This window comes from Pleuronectes platessa, chromosome 19 (genome assembly GCF_947347685.1).
Source record: "Pleuronectes platessa chromosome 19, fPlePla1.1, whole genome shotgun sequence".
NCBI lineage: Eukaryota > Metazoa > Chordata > Actinopteri > Pleuronectiformes > Pleuronectidae > Pleuronectes > Pleuronectes platessa.
The window spans coordinates 1156083-1174626 of NC_070644.1; positions in this window are offsets into that span (position 1 = coordinate 1156083).

Sequence of the window (18544 nt, forward strand, 5' to 3'; positions counted from 1 at the left end):
GATTACTTTATTCATCCCGAAGGGAAATTAAGTCGTCATAGCAGCCGGTATATTTGAATACAATAAAATACAATACAATAGAATAAAATAAAAGAATAATATTGAGGTAGAAAGAATAAAAAACAGAAACACAAGATAAATAGGTAGATGAGGTGCAGTGGCAAGATGATGGTAATAGTACTGATGATATGATGGTAATGTTATTGTTAGACAGTATATAAAAATAGTACAGTATATATAATATAACATAATATATATTTATATATGATAGTAATTATACCAATAAAATAGCAGTATATAGTAATAATGGCAGCAACAGTATATATAATAATAATAGTAAATATAATAATAATAACATGTACACATGTATAAATATGTGTATAAAGACTTATATATACAAAGAATATACAAAGAGTATGATATAATATGATATCCGTAAGATGATAAGGTGATCCGTTCGAGTGACGGAGTGAAAGAAGAAGTGCACATGTCCGTGTAAATGTTAATACAAATTGTTAAACGAAGAAAAAGTTCCCTGTCCTCTGTAAGCGAGGACGCTACAATATATAAATGAATAAATACATAAATATTAAATGAATAAATAAATAAATAAACGGTATACTACTCATTTTTTTTCACTTTATTTATTGGTTTTCACAATTGAAAATTAAACATCATACATACAGAAGTATATACAAAAAATTCTCCCACCTCCACCCCCTTGCAAACCTTGCTGATGTTCAAGGAGAGAGAGAGCACACGGAAATTAGCAAGGGAAATGGGAATTTTTATTTACTCAAAAATGAGGAACATTGAGGCTGAATTTCTCCAAAATGATACAGTAAATATGCTTGATACTGAGTGAGTGAACAGTCAGAATGGTCCTGAGGACAACTGGATCAGCCTTTGTCAGAAATTATGGAATAAAGGGATTTTACAGTAGAGTAACTTTTGCGCATAATGCCTTTTTCAACTAAATAAAAGGAACTTTGAGGCTGAATTTCTCCAAAATGATACAGTAAATATGCCTGATACTGAGTGAGTGAACAGTCAGGATGGTCCTGAGGAGGACAACTGTATCAATCTTTGTCAGAAATTATGGATCAAAGAGATTTTACAGTAGAGTAACTATTGGGCATAATGCCTTTTTCAACTAAATAAAAGGAACTTTGAGGCTGAATTTCTCCAAAATGATACAGTAAATATGCTTGATACTGAGTAAGTGAACAGTCAGAATGGTCTTGAGTTAAATTGTATCAACCTTTGTCAGAAATTATGGGTCAAAGAGATTTTACAGTAGAGTAAATACTGCACATATTGCCTTTTTTAACAAAAAAAAAGGAAATTTGAGGCTGTATTTCTCCAAAATGATACAGTAAATATGCTTGATACTGAACGAGTGAACAGTCAGGATGGTCCTGAGGACAACTGTATCAGCCTTTGTCAGAAATTATGGATCAAAGAGATTTTACAGTAGAGTAACTATTGCGCATATTGCCTTTTTCAACAACAAAAAAAGGAACTTTGAGGGTGAATTTCTCCAAAATGATACAGTAAATATGCTTGATACTGAACGAGTGAACAGCCAGGATGGTCCTGAGGACAACTGTATCAGCCTTTGTCAGAAATTATGGAATAAAGGGATTTTACAGTAGAGTAACTATTGCGCATATTGCCTTTTTCAACAAACAAAAAAAGGAACTTTGAGGGTGAATTTCTCCAAAATGATACAGTAAATATGCTTGATACTGAGTGAGTGAACAGTCAGGATGGTCCTGAGGACAACTGTATCAGCCTTTGTCAGAAATTATGGAATAAAGGGATTTTACAGTAGAGTAACTATTGCGCATAATGCCTTTTTCAACTAAATAAAAGGAACTTTGAGGCTGAATTTCTCCAAAATGATACAGTAAATATGCTTGATACTGAACGAGTGAACAGCCAGGATGGTCCTGAGGACAACTGTATCAGCCTTTGTCAGAAATTATGGAATAAAGGGATTTTACAGTAGAGTAACTATTGCGCATATTGCCTTTTTCAACAAACAAAAAAAGGAACTTTGAGGGTGAATTTCTCCAAAATGATACGGTAAATATGCTTGATACTGAGTGAGTGAACAGTCAGGATGGTCCTGAGGACAACTGTATCAGCCTTTGTCAGAAATTATGGAATAAAGGGATTTTACAGTCGCATAAAAGATTGGCTCGCTCCGTATCATGGACTACCTGCATTTGCCATACATTCTGTAATAAGGGCGCACTTGAAATCAGGAAAAGACGAACGTCTGCTCACTTGACCACGAAAAGACGAACGTCTGCTCACTTGACCGCAGTCAAAAACCTCTGCATGGCGCAACGCAACTTCTTCCGTCTTTATTTCGGCGCGCTTCTCCTCCCACAAATTTTGTCGCACATTCACGTGACCTATAAATAAACCCTGCGGAATTACGTCGAATGGTGTGCTATTATTCCGATTTTTGATTCTTCCCCGGGTTCGCTCAAAGCCAAAAACGACGAATGGGACTCAAGGTCTCTCTACCAAAAAGCGAGAGGCTGAAAATCAGTGTTTTAAGACCCTTTTTTCGTCACTAAAAAATCAAGGAATTATTTCCGGATCTTTCTCTCATTGGACCCCCATGTTAATCTTGAAGATTTTTCTGAAAAGATAAAAACTGAAAAATAAAACGTAAATCGCTCCCACGGCTCGATTTCTTAGCTCTCCAGATAGGACTTATAGTTTTTGAGTATAGGGTTGCAAAGGGGCGGAAAATCTCCGGTAAATTTCCGGAAACTTTCCGGAAACTTTCCATGGGAATATTGGGAATTAAAAAAAAAAAATTACACAAATTAAACGCTGAGCACTAAAAACATCTTATTCTACAGAACATTGCCACGTGCACTATCTCATGTTTTATATATTTTTTTTTTCTTACGTGTAGTATTTATTGTGTTTTTATGTTTTTATGTTCATTGTATGCACCTATATACCAAAGCAAATTCCAGGTAGGTGTAAACCTACTTGGCATGATTCTGATTCTGGTTTCCACATGGTGCCTAATTGACTCATTAGCAGGGGGTGCGGCTTGCACAGCTGTAGCTAATCTTCGGTGACTCTGGTGTAATAAGCGGGGATTGTTCGAAGTGTCAGGTTCGTGTTTTTTGGTGGAGTATAACGCTGCTCTTTTTCCTTTTATTTTTCTTATTTGAATATGTGTATACTTTCTGTCCATGTTCGCATATCTACTTGTAGATACTAGGCCTGTTGTTGTGTGTTCGTTTATCCTAAATATGACAAGAGCCGGTTTGGTCTAATTCAAGTATTTATTTAGAAAGCAATGACAAGGTATGAACAGCAAAACAATGGGCACCAACACACTACCTGGTAGGGGTGTAACGATTAATTTTAACAACGATTCGATTCGAATCACGATTCATGGTTGCCGATTCGATTCAAGGACGATCTTGGTTAATTTAGAACGATTCGATTCGATTCAGTGACTTGAAATCGATTCAGTAACTTTACTGGACAGTGCAGGCAAAGTTTCCGAGATCCGTGTTGTTTCTTGTAAGGAAATCAGGTTTAATTATGGATATTATAAACAAGCAAACAACAATTAATGGCAAATGTATTAACCTTTTATTTGAATCAAGTGCAACCATTTTCAATGTAAACATCAGACAATAAAGTACAACCACCTGCTACTTCTGCTGTTGTTTTCAACATAAAAATAATACAGTATCAAAAATAAAGTGCAACCAACATTTCTTAAGTTTGATTTAACAGTAGATGTACCTGCTACTTCTGCTTTTGTTTTCAACATAAAAAGAGTACAATAGTAATACCAAAAATAAACTGCGACCAACATACTTCAGGTTGAATTAACAGTGGGTTTACCCCAGCAGTACTAAAAACTCGCTCTGCTGGCACACTGGTGCCTGGGATACAGAGGTACCGTTTAGCAAGTGTTGAAAGTAGTGGTAGCTCTTTCTCCTGTGATCTCCACCACTTCATGGCATTTTCAGTCAAAGGCAATGCATCTTTTGCTTGGTACCTTATCACCTCTGCTCTGGCTGTCTCACTTGTGGATTTTTTCTTCCTCTTTGGGTGAAGGAATTGCCAAACAGTGCATCTAAGGCCTTCTTCTTACATGGAGGCGACTCATTTGAAGCTGCAATATGATAAGAAATGTATTTCAAAATATAGTCATGTTTTTCATCCTCATTAAACAACAACAATATTTTGTTGGTATTACATGAAACACACCTGTGGTCTCTTCCTGGGATCCTGACAGCTTTGGGCTTGAAACTCCCTCACCTTCCTCCTCATTTCCCATTGCTGGTATCTATGGAAGTAAGCATGTGTGCACTGTTAAAATGTCTGCTCTGTAAGATTGCACACAGAAATTTAGAGGAGAGAGGTTAAAGAACAGATGAGAGTTGAGAGAGGACAAATGAAAGGGGAGAAGTGAACAAAGCAGAGGAATGAGGAGAGGAGAGAGGAAAGAGGAGAGGAGAGAAGAGTTACCTGTTGTGCCTCAAGAACCAGTTTTGCATAGACCTGTTTTCTGTCCTCTTTTTCCAGGTAGGGCAGTTCTTTGAATCGCGAGTCCAACACTGATGCTGTTTAAAGAACAGGAGTATTGCATTGCATTATTAAATTAAGTCTACCTGACATTGCAAGACCATCTGCTCATACACAAAATAATCAAGAGATTAAACTTTAGTATGTTTAAAAAAAAAGAAATGGCACAGCAATGAGGTAAAGCCACCATGAACTAAGAATTGTATTGCAGATATCTTGTTTACTTTTCCATATGAAAAAAAATCAACTCAACTTAAAACTTAAAACTCAAAGGTTTGGCATTTTACAAATTAATACAGTCTAATAACCAAGGTTGATTTTAATTAAGAATCCAAATTAATTACCTATGTTGAGAGCATCTCGGGTGCCTTTGTAGCGTGTGGAGAGGTCATTGGCCATCACCCTCTTAATCTCTGCAACCAGGGTTGAGTCGTCTTCGCATGGCTGTAGGTGTTTAAGCAGTTTTCCTCGAAGAGGAGCAATTACAGAGAGAGTTGGCTGTTCTTCTTCACACATCACAGTGGTTGCCATTTTGACAGGACCCATCAACTGAACAATGTCCTCCATGTTGACAATATCACTCTCACTCAGCGTGCCTACATCTGTGCCCCCTATTCGCAGATCCTTGGACATCAGAGTTGCCATTATAGCGGTCTGTTGTTCCAAAAATCGTTCAAGCATATCGAATTAACTGTTCCATCTGGTTATGATGTCTTGAGTCAGCTTATGGTGGGGTAAATCCATCAGCTTTTGTTTTTCCCGTAGGACGTGACATGCAATAGGGCTGCGGTGAAAATATCCAACTATTTTTCGCACTTTCCCCAACAACCTGGAAGCACGGTCCACCCCCAAACCCTTCTGTGAAGCCAGGTTGAGCGTATGTGCGAAGCAGGTTATGTGCGGACTAAACTGGGCTTCTGCACCGGCCACAATCATGTTCCTGGCGTTATCAGTGACGATGGCAGGATTATTGTCTGAGATTTTCCACTCTGTACAGGCTTCACGCAGTAACGCACCGATATTTTTACCAGTATGGGCTTCGTTTAAAACTCTGGTTTGCAGAACAAATGTCATCATATTCCACTCCGGATCAATGTGATGAGAGGTTATTGTCACATACCCTTGATTTGAGCATGACGTCCAGCCATCCGTCGTCATCGCCACACGTTCAGCTTGAGAAAGCGACATCTTCACATCATTCTTAGTACTTTCGTACAGTTCAGGGATGATCTTTTCGGAGAAGTGTGGTCGGCTCGGTATCTGGTACCGTGGCTCCAATGTTTGGATCAATTCACAGAACCCCGGATTTTCAACCACATTGTAGGGTCGCATGTCTTTACAGATAAACTTGGCAATTGTTACTGTGATGTTTTTCGCCCGCGCTGAGTTTCTGCCAAGCTTCTGACAAAACATGCTGGCGAGGCCTGAGGTTTCTGCAGAGCTGGAGTTACCTTCTGCTGCTGCTGCAGCGGTAACGCTGCTAGAGGTGTTTCCGTGGTATTTTATTTGGCTTCTACATATTCTACAAACAGCGACCGACTTATTTAGAACACCTCCGTGTTTGCAAAAGCCAAAATGTTTCCACACACTGGATCGATAAGTTGGCTTGTAAATTTCTTGCTAGCCGTCTCCTCCGCCATCCGCCATGCTCTCATCTCTCATCGTCATCCGCTTATCCGGGGTCGGGTCGCGGGGGGAGCAGCTCAAGCAGGGGGCCCCAGACTTCCCTTTCCCGGGCCACATTGACCAGCTCTGACGGGGGGATCCCGAGGCGTTCCCAGGCCAGTGTTGAGATATAATCTCTCCACCTAGTCCTGGGTCTTCCCCGAGGTCTCCTCCCCACTGGACGTGCCTGAAACACCTCCCAAGGGAGGCGCCCAGTGGGCATCCTTACCAGATGCCCGAACCACCTCAGCTGACTCCTTTCTAAGTAAAGGAGCAGCGGCTCTAATCCGAGTCCCTCACGGATGACTGAGCTTCTCACCCTATCCCTAAGGGAGACGCCAGCCACCCTTCTGAGAAAACTCATCTCGGCCGCTTGTACCCGCGATCTCGTCCTTTCGGTCATCACCCAGCCCTCATGACCATAGGTGAGGATAGGAACGAAGATCGACCGGTAGATCGAGAGCTTTGCCTTGCGGCTCAGCTCTCTTTTCGTTACAACGGTGCGGTAAAGCGAACGCAATACCGCCCCCGCTGCTCCGATTCTCCGGCCAATCTCACGCTCCATAGTACCCTCACTCGCGAACAAGACCCCGAGGTACTTGAACTCCTTCACTTGGGCTAAGGACTCATTTCCTACCCGGAGTAAGCAATCCATCGGTTTCCTGCTAAGAGTCATGGCCTCAGATTTAGCGGTGCTGATCCTCATCCCAGCCGCTTCACACTCGGCCGCCAGCCGATCCAGTGAGTGCTGAAGGTCACAAGCCGATGATCCAATGAGGACCACATCATCCGCAAAAAGCAGTGACGAGATCCTCAGACCACCGAACTGCAACCCCTCCCCACCACGACTACGCCTCGATATCCTGTCCATGTATATCACAAACAGGATTGGTGACAAGGCGCAGCCCTGGCGGAGACCAGCACCCACTGAGAACGAAACTGACTGGCTGCCGAGGACCCGAACACAGCTCTCGCTTTGGGAGTACAGAGATTGGATGGCCCTGAGGAGAGACCCCCTTACCCCATACTCCCGCAGCACCTCCCACAGTTTCTCCCGGGGGACCCGGTCATACGCCTTCTCCAGATCCACAAAACACAAGTGGACCGGATGGGCATACTCCCAGGCCCCCTCCAGGATCCTTGCGAGAGTGAAGAGCTGGTCCGTAGTTCCACGTCCGGGGCGAAAACCGCATTGTTCCTCTTCAATCTGAGGTTCGACGATCGGCCGAACCCTCCTTTCCAGCACCTTGGAGTAGACTTTACCAGGGAGGCTGAGAAGTGTGATACCCCGATAATTGGTACACACTCTCTGGTCCCCCTTTTTGAACAGGGGAACCACCACCCCGGTTTGCCACTCCTTTGGCACTGTACCCGACTCCCACGCGATGTTGAATAGGCGTGTCAACCATGACAGCCCCTCAACACCCAGAGCCTTTAGCATTTCTGGCTGGATCTCATCAATCCCTGGGGCTTTGCCACTGCGGAGATGTTTGACTACCTCAGTGACCTCCACCAGGGAAATTGACGACGAAACACCATCAACCTCGAGCTCTGCCTCCAACATAGAGGGCGTGTTATTCGGATTCAGGAGTTCCTCAAAGTGTTCCTTCCAACGTCCGACGACCTCCTCAGGTGAGGTCAACAGAGTCCCATCCTTACTGTACACAGCTTGGATGGTTCCCCGTTTCCCCCTCCTGAGGTGCCGGATAGTCTTCCAGAAACACTTTGGTGCCGACCGAAAGTCCTTCTCCATGACCTCTCCGAACTTCTCCCACACCCGCTGCTTAGCCTCCGACACGGCAGCAGCTGCAGCCCTTCGGGCCTGTCGGTACCCTGCAACCGAGTCAGGAGTCCTCCAGGATATCATATCCCGGAAGGCCTCCTTCTTCAATCGGACAGCTTCCCTGACCACCGGTGTCCACCACGGTGTCCGAGGGTTACCGCCCCTTGAGGAACCTAAGACCCTGAGGCCACAGCTAGCCGCCGCAGCTTCAGCAATGGAGGCTTTGAACACTGCCCACTCCGGCTCAATGTCCCCAACCTCCACAGGAATGCCAGAAAAACTCCGCCGGAGGTGTGAGTTGAAGATACCTAGGACGGGGGCCTCATCCAGACGTTCCCAGTTCACCCGCACTACTCGTTTGGGCTTACCAGGTCTATCCGGAAATTTCCCCCATTCCCTGATCCAACTCACAACCAGATGGTGGTCGGTTGACAGTTCCGCCCCTCTCTTTACCCGAGTGTCCAAAACATGCGGCCTCAGATCAGATGACACGATCACAAAATCGATCATTGATCTTCGGCCTAGGGTACTCTGGTACCAGGTACACTTATGAGCACCCTTATGTTCGAACATGGTGTTTGTTATGGATAATCCATGACTAGCACAGAAGTCCAATAACAAACGACCGCTCGGGTTCAGATCAGGGAGGCCGTTCCTCCCCACCACGCCTCTCCAGGTATCTCCATCGTTGCCCACGTGGGCGTTGAAGTCACCCAGCAGAACTACGGAGTCCCCTACTGGAGCCCCATGCAGGACTCCATTCAGGGTCTCCAAGAAGGCCGAGTACTCTGAGCTGCTGTTTGGTGCATACGCACAAACAACAGTCAGAGTTTTCCCCCCTACAACCCTTAGGCGCAGGGAGGCGACCCTCTCGTCTACCGGGGTAAACTCCAACACCGCGGCGCTCAGCCGGGGATTTATGAGTATCCCCACACCCGCCCGGCGCCTCACGCCCTTGGCAACTCCGGAGAAGAATAGAGTCCAACCCTTATCCAGGAGTACGGTACCAGAGCCGAGACTGTGCGTGGAGGTAAGCCCCACCAGATCTAACTGGTAGCGCTCCACCTCCCTCACAAGCTCCGGTTCCTTTCCCCACAGCGAGGTGACGTTCCACGTCCCCAGAGCCAGCTTCTGCCGCCCGGATCTGGTCCGTCGAGACCCCTGACCTTCGCTGCCACCCATGTGGCTGCGCACCCGACCCCAACGGGTCTTCCCACAGGTGGTGGGCCCATGAGATCCGCCATGCTGTGTTTTGTTATTGTTCTGAGTTTCGCGCGGCTGCCGGTGCGTACCGATGACGTCACAGACAGGCAGACTGAATCGAGTAACGTTTAACGTGTGTAAAGTGCTAAAAAACAAACAAACAAACACACATCCACACAGTTTTTGTACTTAAATCCAATGTGCAGTTTCCAAGTATCAATACAAATCGATTATGTACCATTTCAATCGATACAAATCGATATATGTCGTCCGGAATGCCGATGTGCTGAGCACAGACCGATTCAGTTGGATCGCAGGAATATAAATCGATTAATCGATTTAGTGGATGAATAGTTACACCCCTACTACATGGCCCTCTAAAGGCACCGGGCAGTCACGAGTCACATCGAACAGAAGCTGGTTGTGTAGGTATAATATGACGAAGGGAGGTCTTCCTTGGTTCTTCCTCGTTAGTGCGCAGACAAAGTCCACCCTCTTGGCATTGGAATAAGGATATGACGAGCAGCAGCTCCCAATATCACTCCTCCTCTGATAGTTGCTAAGCAAAATGTTCACTTCTTGACCAGCCTTGACACAGCTGACGCTTTGTAGGCCAGTGGTGTTTAGTAAAGAATTTGAGTAAAGAATATTGCGTTCCTGCTCTATCGGCTGTATGTTCTGTTTGGAAAAAATTTGAATCCCAACAGTCCTCGCACTTGTTTACACCCTTACTGTAACCTTTCATCTCTCATCTATCCCACCCGTTCCAGACATACCCAACACCTACTCACAGGGGGCCTCTGGAACTGCCAGTCAGCTACCCGCAGAAGGAACTTTATCTCTGGCTTTTCTAGCCAGCAATCGCTAAACTTTCTTGCTCTCACTGAGACTTGGATCACACCGGACAACACATTCACCCCTGCTACTATCTCCTCTGCCTTCTCTTCCATCCACACACCAAGACCCTCTGGTAGGGTAGTGGTACAGGTTTACTCATCCACCCAAATTGAGTTGTTCTCTCCACCCGCTGCATAATTTTACCACATTGTCTTTTGAATTTCCTGCTGTGACAGTTACTCATCCTGTAGATTTATCAATTGTTGTTCTCTACCGTCCACCAGGTTCTTTTGAAGATTTCTTGGAAGAGTTAGACATCTTCCTATCGAACATCCCAGAAAACGGCCCTCCACTTGTCCCTCTGGGTGACTTCAACGAAGTCATCTGACGTACTACTTTTACTTTCTTCCTTTGCTCTCTCATTCAGTCCTTCCCCTCCTAGTCACAAACCTTGTAACCACCTTGACTATATTTTCACCATAAACTGCTCTACATCTAACCTCAATGTAACCCCACTTCATGTCTCTGACCACTTCTTTATCTCTATTCCGCTCCCACTCTCTGAAACTGACAACCCTACCACATCCACAGACTCTGTACCTGTCCGTCGCAGCATTCACTCCATCTCTCCCTCCTCTCTGGCCTCTTCTGTTTTATCAGCACTCCCTTCAACTGTCTCTTTCTCACTCATGCATCCTAACTCTGCCACAGACACTCTCCTTTCTGCTCTGTCCTCCTCTCTTGATTGTCTCTGTCCTCTTAATTCATGACAGCAGCGCAAGTCCTACCCAGCTCTGTGGTTGTCTGACTCGGTGTGTGCCGAGAGAGCCACTATGCGAGCAACGGGAAGGAAATGCAAAAATCAAAACACCTTGATGACCTGCTCACTTATCAATCTCTTCTCTCCTTTTTCTTTGCTTTTCCACTCTCCTTGACCCCCCCAGTCCCCCTTGTCCTTCCACCCTTCTACCAAGCCACTTTGTCAACTAATTTACAAAAAAGAGAGATGACATACGCTCCTCATTTACAAACCCACCTTCTGTAATTACATTTCCCTTAACTTCATCTTCATTTCCATCCCCTTCGCTTTCCTCTTCACCCCCTGTCTCCCAATCAAGTTCTTACCACTGCCTGGCCCCTTGACCCCATCCCATCTCACATTCTCCAGTCTATGCTCCCGACCTTCTTCCTTTTCTCACCAATCTTATCAACACTTCCCTGTCAACTGGCTGTTTCCTTAACCCTTAAAGGAGGCAAGAGTAAAACCTCTCCTGAAGAAATCCACCCTCAACCCGTCTGAAGTAAACAACTACAGACCTGTCTCTCTTCTTCCCTTTCTTTCCAAAGCTCTCAAGCGAGCTGTCTTTAATCAGCGCTCCTCCTATCTTCCCCATAACAACCTTCTTGATTCTTGCCAGTCTGGTTTAAGGCAGGCCACTCAACTGAGACTGCCCTCCTTGTTGTCTCTGAGCAACTTCAAACTGCTAGAGCAGCCTCTCTCTCCTCTGTCCTTATCCTTCTATACGTTTCTGTTGCATTTGACACAGTGAACCACCAGATCCTCTTTCCTCCCTTCAGGACCTGGGTGTCTCAGGCTCTGCTTTCTCCCTGCTCTCTTCCTACCTCAATGAACGCACTTATCGGGTAACTTGGAGAGGATCTGTGTCTGAACCTTGTCCTCTCACTACTGGGATCCCTCAATGTTCTGTCCTGGGTCCCCTCCTCTTCTCTCTGAACACTAACTCTCTCAGCTCTGTCATTCACTCACATGGCTTTTCCTACCATAGCTATGCTGATGACACCCAACAAATCCTCTCTTCTCTCCAATCTGGAACACAGGTAGCAGCACGAATCTCTGCCTGTCTGACTGACATCTCTTAGTGCAGTGATTTTCAACCAGTGTGCCACGGCACACTAGTGTGCCGTGAGAGATCGTCAGGTGTGCCGTGGGAAATGATCTAATATCTAGTGCTGCAACGATGTATCGGCCGAACATCGGTAGCGGCCGATATTCGCCTCTTTTACTGACATCGGCACATCGGTAATAATCTTGACTTTCACTGTGTCATTGGCCGATGTTCATTGGTATTTGTGGTTAAACCGTGGGGCACGTGTCGCGGCTGGGGGAACAGTCGCCCCATCGCCCTCCTCTCCACGCTGCCGGAGGCTCGGTGTGTGGCCCGCCTCGATGTTTTTTTGGGGGGGAGGTCCTCGTCCGGTGGTGCCTCACGGCGTCGCTGGTGCGGGGGGCTTTCTTTCTCTTGGACCGGGGAGCGGTCAATCTGAGGAGGGCTGTTTTAGACAGGGTAAAAAGGTGCTGTTTTAAATGATCCTTGTGGTATTTTGACCAAAATATGTTACAGACATTTCATTAAGACCCCAAGGAACCATATCGACTTGTAGTAAAATGGGCATAATATGACTCCGTTAAATAAAGTTTAGTTAAATCAAAGATTGTTTCATAAATCTGATTCAATTTGTGCTCATTAAAAGATAAGAGTAATAAAGGGCTGAAATAATTTAAAATAGTGCTTTTTAATACATTTAGAAACTATATTACTAACTTTATGTATTATATGTACTGTGTTAGGCCATCATTTTGATACATTTTGGTTGGTGGTGTGCACCAGTATTTTGTAAATGTAAAAAATGTGCCACGGCTCAAAAAACGTTGAAAATCACTGTCTTAGTGGATGTCTGCTCACCACCTGAAAATCAACCTTGACAAGACCGAACTACTTTTCCTTCCAGGGAAAGGCTCCCCCACCCACAACCTGACTGTTACCTTTGACAACTCCTTGGTATCCCCCACCCAGACTTATAGGATCCTGGGTGTGACACTCGACAGTCAACTCTCCCTTACTGCCAACATTACTGCTACAACCGGTTCATGTACATACATGCTGCCCAACATCAGGAGAATACGCCCCCTCCTCATTCAAAAGGCACCGCAGGTTCTGGTCCAGGCTCTGGTCATCTCATGCCTAGACAATTGCAACTCCCTCCTGGCAGGTCGACCTGCTAATGCCATCCGACCACTGCAGCTCATCAAGAATTCAGCTGCTTGACTGGTCTTAAACCTACCTAAGTTCACTCACACTACTCCGGTCCCTTCACTGGTTACCAGTATCGGACCGCATCCGTTTCAAAACATTAGTACTTGCGTATCTTGATGCAAACGGATCGGGTCCAGTCTACATCCAGGACATAGTCCAACCTTACACCCCAGTCGTTCACTCCGCTCTGCATCTGCCAATCGGCTTGTTGCTCTCTCACTGCGAGCTAACCACTCAACAAAATCCAGACTGTTTGCTGTACTGTCTCCTTAATATTGGAACGAGCTCACCAATGACATCAGGACAGCAGGAAGTCTACACATCTTCCGCCGCAGACTAAAGACACATCTTTTCTGACTTTACCCTGGATAAAATATAATAAGAACTCTTTTTTTAAAGTAGGACTTTAGTAGCACTTATATGGTACTTACATATAGCACTTTTTTTGTTTGGCTTTCTTGAGGAAAATTGTACATGCTTGACTCTTGTTGTTCTGGGTTTGTACCCTCATGTTTGAATGCACTCATTGGAAGTCCCTTTGGATAAAAGCATCAGCTAAATGTAATGTAATGTAACGACTTCAGAAATGTCTCAAGTACATCAAGGCACGGATGGCCGAGAACTTTTTACTTCTTAATTCAGACAAAACTGAGGTCATTGTAATTGGCCCCAAACATCTCAGAGAAACACTGTCTGACTAGAGAGTCACAAAGGAATGGTATTAGTTTGGGCCCTAGTGAGGAGGCTTGGAGTTATGTCTGACCAGGACATGTTTTCAGTCACACATGAACAAGTCTATAGGAAAGCTTTCTTCCACCTGAGCAATATTCAGAAAATTAGGAACATCCTGTCTCAGAGAGATGCTGAGAAACTAGTATATGCATTTGTTACATCTAGACTGGCTTCTCTGACTGCAGAGCTGCATATACAGTGGAGGAAATAATTATTTGATCCCTCGCTGATTTTGTAAGTTTGCCCATTCACAAAGACACAAACAGTCTATAATTTTAATGGTAGGTTTATTACAATAGTGAGAGATGGAATATCAAAAGGAAAATCCAGGAAATCACTTTAAATAAAATATATAAACAGACTTGCATTTTATCGAGTGAAATAAGTATTTGATCCCCTGCCAACCATCAACAATTCTGGCTCCCACAGACTGGTTAAATACTCCTACTCCTTAGATACACTGAAAAAAACATGTTACCTGCAGCAAAGACACCTGTGTGTCAATCAGTCACCAATCACCTGTATAAAAGACACCTGTACATGCATTCATCAGTCAGACTCCAAACTCTCCACCATGGGCAAGACCAAAGAGTTGTCTAAGGTACACAGTTGCTGCCTCGGCTAAAGAAAGCTGGAGGTGTCCATTGAAAAAATCTATTCATTGCGTCACGCCGGTGTCTGGAAGCACTGCGGCTCGTCAGGAGCGTGGGTCTCTGCAAATTGGAGGTGAGCTGAACCGGCCGGAATTCAAAAAAGTGCTACAGTGCAGCCTCTCCGCTGTGCTTATACCTGCAGAGAGTCCACTGTGGTCTGAATAAGACATGTTAAAGTGCACCGGGGGTACAACCCTGCTGCAGCTGGTGTGAATGCAGAGTCCATAAAGTTTAAGTGCAGTGGTTCAAGTCAATTCAAATGCTACCTTCTTGGCTAAAGTAAACCCCTGTAACAACAGGTGCTGATATGTGTTGCTGTGGGTTCTCTGAACAGTTGAATGCCTCACCCCTCACGCAAAAAAGAAATCTTTGGCAAAACATATACTGGGCCATTGCCGTAACTTTTTTTATTGGCTGTATATTGGATCGTCCACAGCAACCATCTGATCGGTGTATAGGTTTTGGAGCAGATGACTGACTGCCACATGACCCGATCCTCCCGGATGTATCGTCCCTGCAGTTGATCCGATCTCGCACCAACCCTGAAGTTTGAATGAATGTACCAGATCCATGTAAATGTATCCCAGACGTTTGTTGGCACACCTGGAAACCTCGAGCTCGGAGCAACCACAGAATTGGCACCTAAATTAGAAATAAAGAGATGAATAAAGAAAAAGCTAAGTCATGTTTTGGGTTCATGAAGATGAGAACATTATTATAAAATAAATAGGTAATGTAAGATAAATAAGGGACTGAATTCTGAACTAAATCCGTTGACAAAACCACCTCAACTCAAGGTCAACTCACTCTCCTGTTCTGGGACTTTGGGTCCTGAGTTTGTTCGGTTGCTATGGAACCGAAGCTGGTTCCGACTTTTTGTGATTCTTAACCCTGTCTAATACAAAAATGCTTGGTTTGTTGTTTGTTGTTCCAACCCCACTGTAAGTGGGTTTCCAGGGGCAACTGTTATCATTATTGACATTATTTATGGATGGACAAACTCTATGTAACGTAATCATCAGTGAGGAAGTGTCTACTATTCCTGGAGTAAATCAGTGTATGTATACAGGAAGGACTGATTCCAGCATCCCAGTTTTAACTTGACTTCAGTCTGATACAAATTTATATGGCAAACCAGCTCCTCTTTTGTTGTTCTCCCGACATAACTGCTCCCTCTGTGTCTGGTGTGGTATTGATCCGCACACGTTATTACCGACCTGCGGCATCATCAAAACAACCGGCGCCGAAATCTTCCCGATTGTAACTTCAAGGTCGAACAAACAAGATCAGCACTGATTTGAATGAGAAGTCTTAGAAGAGCTCAGCATCTTGGAAAGTTGCCTTGAGCTCATCAGACAGCATCTTACGCAGCTTCTTCTCCCCCAGCACGAGGAGACACTGCCGTAGCATCTCCTTCTTTTCGGCCACATAGGCAGTGATGGGTTGAAATGGGAGGTTGATGTCCAGAACCCCTTCTCAATGTCGCTGCCAATCCTGTGGGTCAGCACATTCATCTTTGGAGTTCACCTTTAAAAAACAGTACAATACGTTAAAAGACAGTGTCTGTAGGTCTGTAAACAACTTGAAATCAGTATTGAGTTTGCTTAAGGCGAGGAAGGTTTTATTAATATCAAATGCTTTAATTGACCTTAGTTTTATTCAAACTGGTTTTAAGAAGTCCTAATACAGGACACGCCCCTTAATTAATGTATTTCAGTATTATCCCCTGTAAGTTTAATGGGAAACAGATTACCAAGTTCCTAAAGTTGACAAGATATGTGCTAATCTTGTGTTATACTGAGAGGAGAATCAGAATCAGAATCAGAATCAGAAGTATTTTATTGCCAAGTAGGTTTACACCTACAAGGAATTTGCTCTGGTAATTGGTGCATACAATGAACATAGGACATAAAAACGCAATAACATAAAAACGCAATAAATACAACATACATTTTTACATAGGAAAAAATAGAAAACCAGTATATATTTACTCACTGTTAACTTCTTATTTACTCACTTTTTTCCAATATTTATACAAAGTAACATTCATTTTTACATAAACATTTCTGAATAAAAATATATAGAAGATAAAAGATATAAAAAGTGAAGTAAAAAAAAACAAAATGCAAAACAGTAAACAGTGTCCGATTGCAATATGCAATGTAATGCAGTATAATATAATATGATATGATATAATGTGTTAATTTAACACATCCTTGGGGTGAGGGGGCGGAATAGAAGTCCGAGTCAGGTGGGGGTCCCGGGCCTTGTTGATAAGGCCAACTGCAGAAGGGAAAAAGCTGGTCTTGTGGCGGGAGGTTCTGGTCCTGATGGCCCGCAGCCTCCTGCCCGAGGGAAGAACCTCAAAGAGTTTGTGACCCGGGTGGGAAGGATTAGCCACAATCTTACCTGCACGCCTCAGGGACCTAGAGGCAAACAGGTCCTGTAGAGATGGCAGATTGCAGCCGATCACCTTCTCAGCAGAACGGATGATACGCTGCAGCCTCCTTTTGTCGTTTGCGGTGGCAGCAGCAAACCAGATGGTGATGGAGGAGGTAAGGATGGACTCGATGATGCAGGTGTAGAAGTGCACCATCATTGTCTTTGGCAGGTTGAATTTCTTCAGCTCCCGCAGGAAGTACATCCTCTGTTGTCCTCTTTTGGTGATGGAGCTGATATTCAGCTCCATCACCGTTAGTGATATCTAGCTTTTCCTAACTGATGCAAATGGCGAATGAAGTTCATATTACCTTTCAGTATATATACATATATATATATATATATATATTAGTGTATAATTATTTAACTGAAGTAAATTTTTACTTTTATAATAATTACTTACTTTATTTGACAAAATAGTTGTGACACTCCTTCATAGTTCAAACTAAGAAACAAAAAATAAAATTAACATAAAATGTATATATTAAATTAAATTTATTTAAAATATATATTTGTGATAAAAAAAGATCAAATAAAGAGTTGATCCTATTAAATGCTCATTACCAGATTTATCAAGTTAACATAGTTTATTTTATTCATAAACCCAACTAACAAACAAATTTAAATGCAAACACAAAATCTCAAATCTTGAATAAAAGGAGCAGAAAGAAGAATAATCTTATATAAAATGTCCCTCTTTCACAAGACGTTTGCAAAGCAGATAATGCAATAAGGGTCCGTTCGAATATTAACGTTAATATTCGAATGTTAATATTGTTCGAACGTTAACGTCTCATATTCGAACAAGTCGCCTCCTCGCCATATCATTCTGGTTCCAGATCATATTCGGTGAACCGTTCAGCTGCAGGCGTCTGTGTTGTGATGGCGCCTTTCTTCCACAGGAGCCGCTCCCCGTGACCTCTCAAGCTGTTGACGGAAGTGCTAATAAATTCAAATCTCCTCGACTAAACCAGCACTTACCGACGCTGGGGTTTTTGTGGCTGTAATGTAAAAACATACATTTTCACCAGTTTCTAACTGTCTGCAATTTTTTTTACGAATTTGAGCATGTTAAAGCCCTCAAAAAGCCAATTAATTTGCCTGAATAATAATAATAACCCTTACAATTTCAGGGTTGTCAGGGCCTGAGCACTGACAGGCTGTCAGTGCTCGGGCCCTAATTAGGATCATTGATTTTAAAATAGAAAGCAAGAATAAATTCTAGGGTGTGATTAATAATCTTTTTATAAATCGGAAACCCAAAACTGCTTATTAAAACACAAGATACAATTTTATGTATTTTGTTATTTAAAACATGTTTAATACTGTATTGTAAGTCTAATTTGTGCTTGGTAATATAACATGTGTATGTGTACTTTAATAAAGTTATTAAAGTACACATATATGTTAAATTGCTATATACATATATATACAATTATTAAAATATACATACATCCCTTTAAATTAGCGTGTATACATAAGACAGCAACACATTAGGGCCAATGTTAAATTTGTTGGGGATATTTTCTAATATTTTTTTAACTGGTCTACCAAAAATATGCTGGACTTGTTGTGGTTGGATGTCTGTGTATGCT